The 12,039-nt window shown below is 34.5% G+C and overlaps 1 protein-coding gene across 1 annotated transcript in view; it reads left to right on the top strand.

The window, feature by feature from the left end:
* Positions 1-12,039, top strand: part of LOC113492626 (progestin and adipoQ receptor family member 4) — a 67,208-nt gene that overhangs the window by 8,185 nt on the left and 46,984 nt on the right. The window lies entirely within an intron of this gene.

Below are 12,039 nucleotides of genomic sequence, written 5' to 3'. Positions count from 1 at the left end.
CTATCTAGCTATAACGGTTAATCAGATATAGCCTGTGTTGACAGACGGACAAATTGATAGACAAGCTAGTCAGATGCAAACGAAATGAGATACATTGAGCATGTTCTTTTCTTTATTTTTGGTTCAGCAAGTTTGTAACTACCTAGTTTAGGGTGCACAGTGTTCGGCAACTTTCATCGCTTTTATTGCGAAAAGTATTAACAACTTGCGATATTTAACAAAGTATAATGGAGAGAAGGCTTCTCAAAATTGTAATTACCACAGTTTTGGTATAATGGCAGTTTGATAATAAGTCGATGCTTTAACAAAGAATTGTTACTGTGTGACGATTTTCGATCTTCTTTCATTTTTTCAAATAATTACTGTTACTGTTATAAATAAGGCGACGCATTTTCTATTTTAATTTCTTAAAATAATTAATTAAAATGATGGCATAGTGTTTTGCATTTAATGAAAAGCTGTAGTTGTGTCGAGTGATCATAGCAAACATCTGTCATTTTGTACATATTAGAACGCAAAATAATTGCAAAATCGATTCCACTATTAACTACACATTAGTACCTATCTTTGCTTTATGCCATTAGACTTGAAATACATTATTTGAATATTGACTTTTCCTTAGTAGAGTAGCAGTAGAGCAAAAGGATTTGAAGTACCCTTCTCATCAAATATTGATGGTAAAAAGTTATTTAACCACATACAATGCTTCTTCTGCCCAATGGCGTTCATTTTACGTCAGTCACAATCTCTCCACAGTCACACATTACGGAATCCGTCGTAAAGACATGAATACCTATCGGTAGAGTTAACGCGGACACCGGAACCGGCTCGTAATGCCGGGTATAAAGCCGGCGCACGGGCGTGCAGCTGGTGAGATATAGGCTAATGCGAACCGAATGCTGGCTCCATATGGTCTCGACAATTTTATGCCTTGCACTACAAATGGTATTTGTAATAGTGCATAAAGTTGGGCATAAATTAGGAAATACGCTGCCATATATTCCACTAACATAAAATTATGTTAAACTCAGCGACGATTACATTACTATCCACCAAGACCAGATTATTTTTATAGGAAATGTATTGCAATTTAGTACTATCGTTATTATCTGCCATTATGTATTTTATCCATAAGGAATTTATTTCAAAATCAAACAAAATATAAATGAACCAAGAGCAATAGGTAAAAAATATCAATAAAAAGTTTCCGCTATGTACTTAACTTTAGGCGATAAAACTGTCGCAACAGTAGGATCGTAAAACTCCGGTCAGCTGAAACGAAGTCAGTAAAAAGTTAAGCTCTCAAGCGACACACGCTAGATTGGGTAAATGCAATTCGCCCAGTTCCGATTCGACGACAGGCCAATCAATAGTCAAACTAAGAGCTGACTGTACAATGAGTGGATACAGAATGCTTGTTCCATAAACATAAATCAATTTACGTGGTCTCATTTTAAGGGAATATCAAAGGTATGCCACTGAACAGATTCTGTTGAAAGAATATCATAATTTGAGCTTTAAAATAAAATATAGATTTTTAACTAAACCACGGAGCACACACATTTTGTAGTGCCTTTCCTCGATAAATTATATTGCAAGTTAAGAAAAAACCGATATAAGGTGAACACAATTAATGACAGTCACGGGAAAGAAGATTACACACTGGAAATATTTGAAGAGCTCGTCATGTGGACTGAGATAAAAATATTTATAAAGGAGTTTACTCTAAATTTAGAGAGAAATTAATATATCTGTGTATATGTGTCATATCTGTGTATTCGACCTACATTTTAAGTATACGCATGTAGGTGAAATAAAGTTGGAGGGATAAAATGTTAAACCAAATCTGGAACCGTTATTACTGTCAGAGTTGAGTAATGATCCCGTGTCAGAATCTATTGTCCACTATTCAAGGCTCAAGTATTTTGGGTTCTTTCTGTGTACTCCGATATTTATATACGTCAGAGCTGAAATATTCTCAAAATAGACTTTCTGTATCTATCTTTTATGAGCTGCTTCGGCTCCGTCTGCACCATCAATAATTCACTAGGCATCTCAAACAAAGCGAAGTTCGCCATGTTTGGCACCAATACCCAAATCCATTAAACATATTTGGCCGAGCAAAATGGATCACAGATTCGGGAAGACGGATATAGGCTGAGATCGTACGTGTTGGTAGCTGTCTGAGTAGATTACAGATGAACATTCGACAACAAGAGGTACGTATACGTAGGATTATTACAACGTGTAATAAATGTAAGTGTTGGGTAAAATGTGCTAATTTGCGATACACTGAAGGAGGTTTTTACATTTAATAGGTCATATTTTGTACAGTTCTGAGGTTCAGAAATACGGTTAGGCAGCCCGTAATTCCTCGTTTGATCCAAGCATTGTTGAATAATAATATTAATAATTCTACAACGCGAAATAGAAATCACAAAATTTTGTACCCTGCACTATTAAACTCCTCATATTTTCTTCTGAATTATTTAAATAGTTTTGTAAGATTTGTCTTAAGGAAAACTGAGCTAAAACATGGTTGGGTCGAGCCAGCCTCCCCTAATGTGCTCTCGTTATAAACATACAAACCTCTAGTGACCCATTTCTTGGAGAATTTCTGCAAAGGCTGTGGGAACTGAAAGCCGTTAATGGAGTCAAATATTTATGCATCAGTAATATTTGCGTTGAGATTATTAGTGTGAATGCTGTCAGTGGTAGACTAAATTATTTATATTGTATGTAAGTGGATAATTCGTTACAGAACTCTAAATTCTGTGAAACTGAAAGATGAATCCAACATAGATAAGGAAAAGGGTATGTCAAAGGTTGGGTCATGTTAATAAGACAAATCTGTCGCTCGCTTCCAGGAATCCTAGGAGTAGCTAGAAAAAATATAATTTCACAGTTTATTTAATTACATCATGTCACTTTGCATTTTTAAATTACTGTTTATCATCATGTCCTCAAAATAAATTACTGGTACTTTATGGCTAATCACGGCAGACTGAAATCCAAGTGTAGTCTAATTCACCGATACTCGGAACTAATAAGTATGCAACGTAATAGCTCTAGCGTCTGTAGTAAGGTCCATACCTAGAACTTGTTATTAGACCAATATGCATGCTGTGATATGTGAGATTTATACTGTTATTTGTTTTGGTAAGTCATACGAAATTTTCAAAACACTCGTTTTAATGCTTTTTAAAATTGTTACAATAAAAAGGGCTTTCCCATTATGCCGTCTTATTTAATTTTTAAAACTACACAACTCAGCTTACCTAGTCTACCTACTTATTGACACAGATACCTGTTCTTTAAGTACATATACTGAAAATAGGCATTGTCTCTCGCTTCTCGCTATCCAAGTAGCTTTTTTTCAGATCATCCGTCCATCATAATTAATCTCTGCATAATAATGTTGGAATAAAAACGTAAAGCACGAAATACAATTTTCATTCATTGAATTAAATTAATATTCAGGATCCGGACTAAGAAAACGAATTTTCTAGAAGGCGTATTAACACGCCGTCGCAATCTCGTTTCCATGTTTTTTTCCCCTGGCAACTCTGTCCCACAGTAATTGAGGAGATTATTTAACTTTCATAACAGTTAAGACTTTGTTACCTTGAATATGCTTCACTTCAAAAAGCTTTCCACTTGATTATATCTGAAAATACGTACTTATTTAATAATGCCTTTGTTTACACACACAACCAATTTCAGTATCAAATCTTAAATTTGACACAGAAATTTGAAAACCCGCGGTTCAACCGCATCGCGCTGTACTAAAATAGTTACTGTAATTACCGCCTCTTACTTTCAAACTCTTCAGTTTTACAATATTAATAACAGTTTTAGTAGCTGTAGGGTAACAATAATTATGAAAAGCGCCTCACAATGAATTTTCTTCACAAGTCCAACAACGATTCTGTTGGTTTTTGTAATACCAACAAAGTAAAGTAACAAGCGTGGTCGGTGTTCCAGGAACCGTGGACTATTGTTTATTTACCAAACGTTCTGAACTATCGGGCGCCGGCGCCGCTTGCCTTTCCATTCGACATTTACTATAAGTTATTCATTTTGACGTGACCGTAAGTGGAAGCGATGCATTACTAACTGGCTTTAACCAGAACTTTAAGGGTATTTCCAGTTGCTAGAAAAGAAAGCAGTTAATACTCCTTTTAGTTTTCTCTATTTCTCACATCTATTTTTAATTCGACAAAATGATTTTGACTTCATTTAAGCTCATTCATTGAAACTCGAAACCGTTGGGCGATTGTGAAGAGGGGAGTGAGAGAAAGGGAATATTGTAAGTCTCGTTACCTGTTCATGTCAAATTAGTGTAAAATACATTGTCATTAAGGTAAAATAAAAGTAAGTGAAATTATGAGCTTTCACAATCGGTTAACAAAAGGAAACCAAAAATCTTTATTCAAAGCAGAACCAAAGCGATTTATGGAGGTCTGCCTAAAGAAGATGAATACGTACAATATTTATATTGCGGTATCATGACTAGCCAAAGATTAATGTTTTATAGAGAGCCAAGACAAATATTGGTATTGGGTATGGCGTAAATAAGTTTCTAGAATATGTGTTCTAGTAAATTCCATCAAATATCTAAAATCTCGTTTATTCCATTACAAAAGCTCAATTCAATAAGGATACATTTTTACGAGGCCGACATAAAGGACCTTTTATTGTTTGGTTACGAGGCACGCTACGACGTAGCTTTTGTAAACAGCTCCGATAATTCAGCTACGTTTTCGTAGCCGATGTGCTGTTACACCTCAAATCACTGACGGTTCAAAGTATGGCTTTAATTGATAATCACATTAGGGGCTAATCTTTTAATAGCGGTATGGATAGCCATACCTACGTATATCTGACGATATACGATAGATTTTACCCAAATTCTAATATTTGGAAAAGAAACGAATGTAGATGGAATCAATATTTACAAAGTTAGATTGTACTTAACGGTTTTTTTAACCCAGCCTTGTTCTTGATGATTATATCAGTTAGATTAAACCTTCCTCAAAAATAAATGTCAAAACCATTGTTGAAAATCGAACTATAAAACAATGTTGGGTGACGTCCAAACGAAGCGAACTAAATAGGATTCCGTATACAAACACGCCGACACATATTTGCAGGCGCTGATACCGCGAATCTAATTACCGGGCATTACAAACTACTGCCAGAGCTAACCACTGGTTGTATCGCATCTAATTACAGTGCACGGGAACCGTGTACACAATCGATATATTTGCAATGCTGGCGACAATGCGAAAATGTTACACATTGCTCGAGCTGTTTACGTAGAAATAATAACTTTATATAGACCTTGTGAAGAAAGCGCTTTGAGTGGATAAGTGTGGACTGCCCAAACCTTTGATGGTTGGTGCTTACAAATAGTGGAATATTATATGGCAAAGTTAGTCACAATAAACACTACTTACCGAGATAAGAATCATTAAGATTTTTAATCAACCTAGTCATTGTCTTTAAAATAAAAAGTTGGTGCAATCTCGGATGCTAATTATACAGCTTCGCTAAAAACTAATCTATTTTCTGGCTCCAGTGAAAAACTCGTTGTTCTTGAATTCCGAAAGAAAAACAAAGCAAAATCAAAAGGGTTGGGGCTTAAAAGTTCATGCGTTTTCTTCTAATTACGGACCCATCCGATAAATTTACATGAAAGATGTTCTGAAATGAATTAAAACTAGACTAATTAGTTCAGTTATCAATCAGTTTTTTATGTAAAAATTGTAGTTCTTAGTAAAATATATAGAACTCAAATATATAGGCAAAACCCGAACTTAAAATACCTACACTACAGGCTCTCGTGGCGCCGTTGCTAACACACAGGGCGGGATCATTTGCATGAATATAAGCACTTAAATACTGCTTACACGTATTCCATGTTTAATAAGGTTACGTAAGTTTTGCTTCATTTTCAGCCATTTACCGTCCATAATCAGGAGATTGAGGTCACGCTGATGCGCCGCGGGCTACCACCACATTTTTAACTAAGAATGTGTTGGTTGTGGAAGCGAGACAGGGCATTATACAGCGTAGAGCGGCATCCCTTTTCCTCGACACACAGTCTCATTTAAAGAGGTGGTGTAGGCTCATGCTCTTCTAAATATAAAATGTTCTGCCTTTAATTTTCTTCCACATTTTTCCTCTAGCGCTAATTTTGTGCGGTGCATTTACATTATCTTGACGTCGGTCGAGAGGCTACCGGGCAATTATTTATGCTTAAGGTAATAAGCTTTATTTTATTTGGGTCTTCATCTTATTTACTTCTATTTTTGTTGAGCCTTTGACACGATGAACAGAATTCTGTTTGTAAAAACAGACTTCTGTTGCACAAAAATGGCGTGTCTCTATATGAGAGTCAATTCAAAATGCAGTGCAATAATTAAATAACTTCATCAACTGTAAAATGAATAAACGAATTTCAATAACTTTCACATGTGATTGTATTAAAGGAAAAATATATTACAGTTTCATATAGCGACCTGAAATTGCACCAAGAGCCCTTGAATCAACTCAGTTGCAGTTGTGGAAGAGAGACGATGCACGTTATGTAAAGAGTGGCAAGTACGTCAGCTCACTTGGACAGCGGTTACAGTCCCGTTTTAAAAGCTTATGGTACAGGCACTACCTGTCGATATGAATGCCGTCACGTAGCGCCGCCAATCAATTTGGACAAGTGAGCTAACAGCAAACGGTTACCGTCACAATGAAAATCCTCGAAATTCCTACGTTTATTTGTATTTTATTGAAAGCTTTCCACATTTTTTTTACAAATAAGCGTTGATAAAATACGATACAAGAGGTACCTATTAAAGGATTCGACAACGTTTACATTCAGTAATTCGTAAGTAAGTCCTTCACATACAGACACAATTCAGCATTTTAATTTGCCCCGGTAACAAAAGTAAGAAAAGAATACGAAAATATTCGATTCACAAAAAGCTCCATTAATTAAAAACATTCAAAAGAAAACCGCTCGCATGTTGTTATCCGGGAAAAGAGAAAGGATCCTAATTGCGTCGTACGCAACAAAAACCTTCGAACAAGATATTTGCGGAATTAATGTTAGCCCTTAGCTGTGGTATCAGTACTTGTATTAACAATATAATGGTTTGATCTTACCGCCATGTAGAGAATTTTTTTTCTTAAAAAAACACGCTGACGCCGAAGCAGAACAGAGGCAGAATAAGTGTTTGTGAATCACACGAACGCGGGCAGATAGGTGTAGAAATAGGCTTTCAGGGATAAAAACTAGCTTCTCGGTTTCTAGTATTTGGAAATCAGGTTGCCTCATACTTCCCAATAATATAAAGACTAGGTGTCTAGACAGGGTCAGCAGATGAAAGAAAAAAAAACATAAGGCTACTAGTAAATTGAATTCCATACTAGGTAACACAGGTTACACATAATTTATTAGGAGTAGGTACATAGTTTCTCCCAGCCTTTGTTGAGCATCGTAATAAATCGTCTCATTGGCATTTTTATATTTGCGGTAATGTAGTGTGATACATTATTCAACCTTATAGTATAACTGTAGTATATGAATTAGTCTTTATGTAATAAGCAATACTCTGTGGTCAGAGACAAAAATATCTGTTTTAACTCACGTTATAATAACTCTTATTTTTGTGCAACAAGCTTCCTCTTTTGCAAGCTTTCTATCTCACGTAAATTAATGTATATTAAGAGTTTTAAAACGATTTTTTCACACAAATTGAAATTAATTTTATTTTAAGATGTGTGCGATGTAGAAAATATGCTTCAAAATTCTCCAAAAACGTATGATTTATGTTACTAAAACATATTCTTTGAAGCAATCTGTTCTATTCCTGAGGCAAATTATTGTACATATTTATGAGATAAATGTTATTAAAATCTCATCTTAAATATACAGTTTCATAATATAGCTAAGCCCTCCCTTTGAAGTCTTTGACATTTTCGTCTTAATAATAAATATCGTGGGACTTAATAACAAATTCCTGGTAGTAATTGTAATGAAGCCCTATTAGCATCTATATATACATAAATTATATACCTTTAAACCAGGCTCTATGGACTGATAGTGGGTAAAATGTTAAACTGTAGATCGTTGGTTCGATTCCCAACCACGATAAATGGTTGAACGATGAGTACGATATTTTTTCTGTCTGGGTGTAGTTTGTATATATTTAGTATGTATTAAGAAATATTAAACTATATTTATGAGGTATCTAATGCTTATAATTATGCTTGAGATTAGATGGTGCTGTGTGAAAGTTGTGTAAATTATTATTATTGGTTAACTTTGAATATAACTTATAGGAACTTTTACTTTAACGTTGAGCTTCTCCATTTGATGATGGGTGACTTCACGGTAATAATTCTATTCCATTCTAATGTTGTTTAACCTCATTTGAACAATAGAACCGTCCAACCATTTTGTATTAGGTTCAAAGAAGAAAAAACTAATGTTTAACCTCTTACATGCTTAAACATTAACAATAGATATAAAATCTATATGTATAACGCTATTCCTATCGTTGTTTACAACACCGTTAACAGCGGTGTTAGCTAATACATCCCTCGTAATAAAACAAACGTTATTAATAGTAATATCATAAACAGGGTTATTTTTATGGCAACCGTAAATCCCTTCGTTTATAAACGTTGCAAATTACTGCGTATACTCTGTTTTTGTCCAAATTGATATTATAGTGTTTTTGATAGTCTTTCGGCAGTCGATATATTTAGACAGAAACATTTTATTTTCTTTGTACTGATATGACTAAAATCAGCTCTGAAGTATGATTATTAATTCAGGCAATGTATGCATTTTCATCAAACGGGCTTTTAAGAAATAACTATTTATTTTATAAATTTATAAACATGTTTATTGCCATGATTTATATATTATTGCTATGATCTACATTGTTATTTTGCTGGGTGCTCACATTACTGGCACATAGACACATAAAGACTCGATCAAATATAAGGATAGATTGTTTTTACAACGAAGCTGCTTCATACACTTGGTTTACAGCTGTGAATATCAGATTCGACCATTACTTTAGTCGAGGGTTATGCCTATCGCCATTCATCAGGCAGTATTTCACTCAGCTCTAAGCGCTAGTGCAGACATGTGCTGGTCATTATCGCTCTTGAGACTTAGCAACTAGTTCCTAATTAGTCTTAGTGTAGATTAAACGCTCAGCAGTGGTAAAAATGGTTTTGTAAAGACATTAAGCATAAAACGAAACGAATATCATCGCCTTTACGCACTCACATTAGCCGAAGTGATATTTAATTCCATCTAGTAAAAGAAAGCTTAGTTATATTATAAACCTATAACTTACAATCCTGTACTTGTTACACATTACATAACGTTCGCTACAGCTGAGTCCCAAACAATCAGATCGGATTCGATTTCCTGTAGCAGTATCGTAATGCAATTTATATGTATTCGATCACTTTCTCCAGCTCTACCATGAGACGTATTGATTTGAATATGAAATGTCCAAATATATAGAGCCAGCTATCACAATGTAAGTCATCCATCACTGAGGATATGTAAGATTTATATATTTGATTAAATGGATACGGCATACAAAAACTAAAACTGGTCGAAAATATAATGCAATTAGAATGATAAAAAAAAATGGTTTTTATAAGGTCAAATGCATTAACAACTATCACTATTAAAACGCTCAAAGGACAAGTCTTGCTATCCAGCACTGCAAGAGTATTAAAATAAATTACGTTGATTTCTGTAGCAGTTCTGTTGAGTTCGCGTAGTAAAGGAAATGTGTCACTAATGTATGCTTAAAGCAGCCTCAAAGGGACGCGTGCTCTTATTTCTTTCCTCAGATGTAAGACGTTGCTCAAAACTAGAGCGCTTTCAGTTTAGATACCCGTAATTATGAAATTAGAACATTCTGGAACGAATCGACAAGGTTTCTTTGATTTATGGATGGTGTTCGTGGCCGGTTCACAAATATTTCATTGTTATTTTTTTTTTGGGATTTGTTCATATAATTCTAAACGTCGATATTTTTTTTGGCACAAGCCGTCTTTTCCACCACAGAGCAAAAGCTTTTTTGTTCTGATTCCATTTCTCTCCAGGGCAATAATGTAACTATTTTTTTAAAACTTTGTTACTAATATTCATTTATAAATTTCTGTTGAGCGCTCAACAGCTGCGCAAAGCATTCAATTACAGTAACTAGTACTAAATGCGATTTATTTTATTCTCTCACTTACTAGCTTCGTCACGTATTCTGGTCACAACCCTAGAACTTTATTTTCCACATTTTCCACGATAAAGTTGTTGTTTAAAAGAATAACCGCCAGTATATGAAGGGAGAGGTTAGCGCAATCAATAATAAATAGTTGTTTCCTTTTACATTATACATACAAGTGCTTTATGATAAGATTCTTCCGAACTGTAGAGCTTTGATGTTTATGCAAAGTGCTAGCAGCGAGTTCAATCTTGATCTCGAGATTAAATATTTGTGCTCATACATAATGCATGGGCAACAGGCCGGCTCAGGCATTTTCTAGTCAAAAAATCCATTTTTATTTGTAAAATTGCAGTTTGATTCCTTTTCAAAAAAAGCTTTAAATTTATTTCAACTTACTTTCTACAGTTACAAGTTGGAACCTACCTTAGTTTTCTAACGGTTACTTTAACTTGACAATGATGAAGAATTAATTTAATTTAACCATTTTAATTTGATGCATGTTTGAAGTACTTAGTTAAATACTTGTACAAGTTTGTGCATAGACAAATTGCTGACAGTAGTTTACGCTTTTATACAAGTAAATGGCACATGGCAAATTTTCTAGAGCAACTTAAAAATACAAAATACCTACTTAATATCAGTAAAGTTTGAATGAAAATATTCTACTGCTCCAATTTTAAATGGAATAAAAATAAGTCCTGCTAAACTTTAAAGCATTTTGAAATAAGATAACTATATATAGAACTCATATTCTAAAAGAAACCAAGGCACTGAAACGCGTGCCAAATGTAGGCTAATTTATAAACATAGCCTGCAAAGCCTAGAGAAAATATGTTAATTCAGTTGTAGTGTTAGCCCAAAGGCGAAATTGGCTAGTGCTGATTTGATCTAAGGCGAAAACAGCTTTTCTGTCAGTGTACTCAGTTCTGTAAACTATCATATTTATAAGAAACGAGACAGTTGAAAACACATTAACAAATTAAATCACATTTTCTAACTAGAGCTCCTTGCAGACGATTTGAGATAATATCTTTCGTATTTAAATCTATACTAATATATAAAGCTAAAGAGTTTGTTTGTTTGTTTGAACGCGCTAATCTCAGAAACTACAGTTTCAAATTGAAAAAATATTTTTGTGTTCAATAGACCATTAACCGAGGAAGGCTATATAAGATCACGCTACAACTAATAGGAGCGAAGATACAATGGAAAACGTGGCAAAAACGGGGAAAAAATATTAATCTTCGAGGGCTTTCGTTCAAAAATTCCTAACTTATATCTTCTAACCACGCGGACGTAGTCGCGAGCAACAGCTTGTATATTATGGAGCTTAGGCATCAAAATTAACTACCAATGACGTGCAACTCATGATATTTCTCGCATCACCTGAGACTACGAATTTGAATCGAACACTATTATCAATTATGTGATCCGAATTATGCGTGTTACTACTATAAATTGTTCGTGTAAAACAAATTAAGATTGATAGTAATATAATGGTTTATGCTATTAATTCGTTCATTACGTGACTTGCAACGTGATCACAATACTGATTTCACTATCACTGCCGCATGGTGTCACTCGTAATTGGGGACCGAGCGGCCGCTTTCAGTTATTTGTAATAATTTTAATGAGTAGAGAATATATGTACATGTTTATATTTACATTATATTTTTTCATTAAACTAATAGGTGATGACTGGGGCTATTAGTGCGGTTCCTATGACAACACGATCGATAGAATTATGCTTTAGTGGTTGATATAAGTTCCGGGTCTATGT

Source organism: Trichoplusia ni, chromosome 4 (assembly GCF_003590095.1).
Source record: "Trichoplusia ni isolate ovarian cell line Hi5 chromosome 4, tn1, whole genome shotgun sequence".
In the NCBI taxonomy this organism is placed as follows: domain Eukaryota; kingdom Metazoa; phylum Arthropoda; class Insecta; order Lepidoptera; family Noctuidae; genus Trichoplusia; species Trichoplusia ni.
The sequence above is the reverse complement of the archived record's forward strand: the minus strand, read 5'-3'. Positions and strand labels throughout refer to the sequence as shown.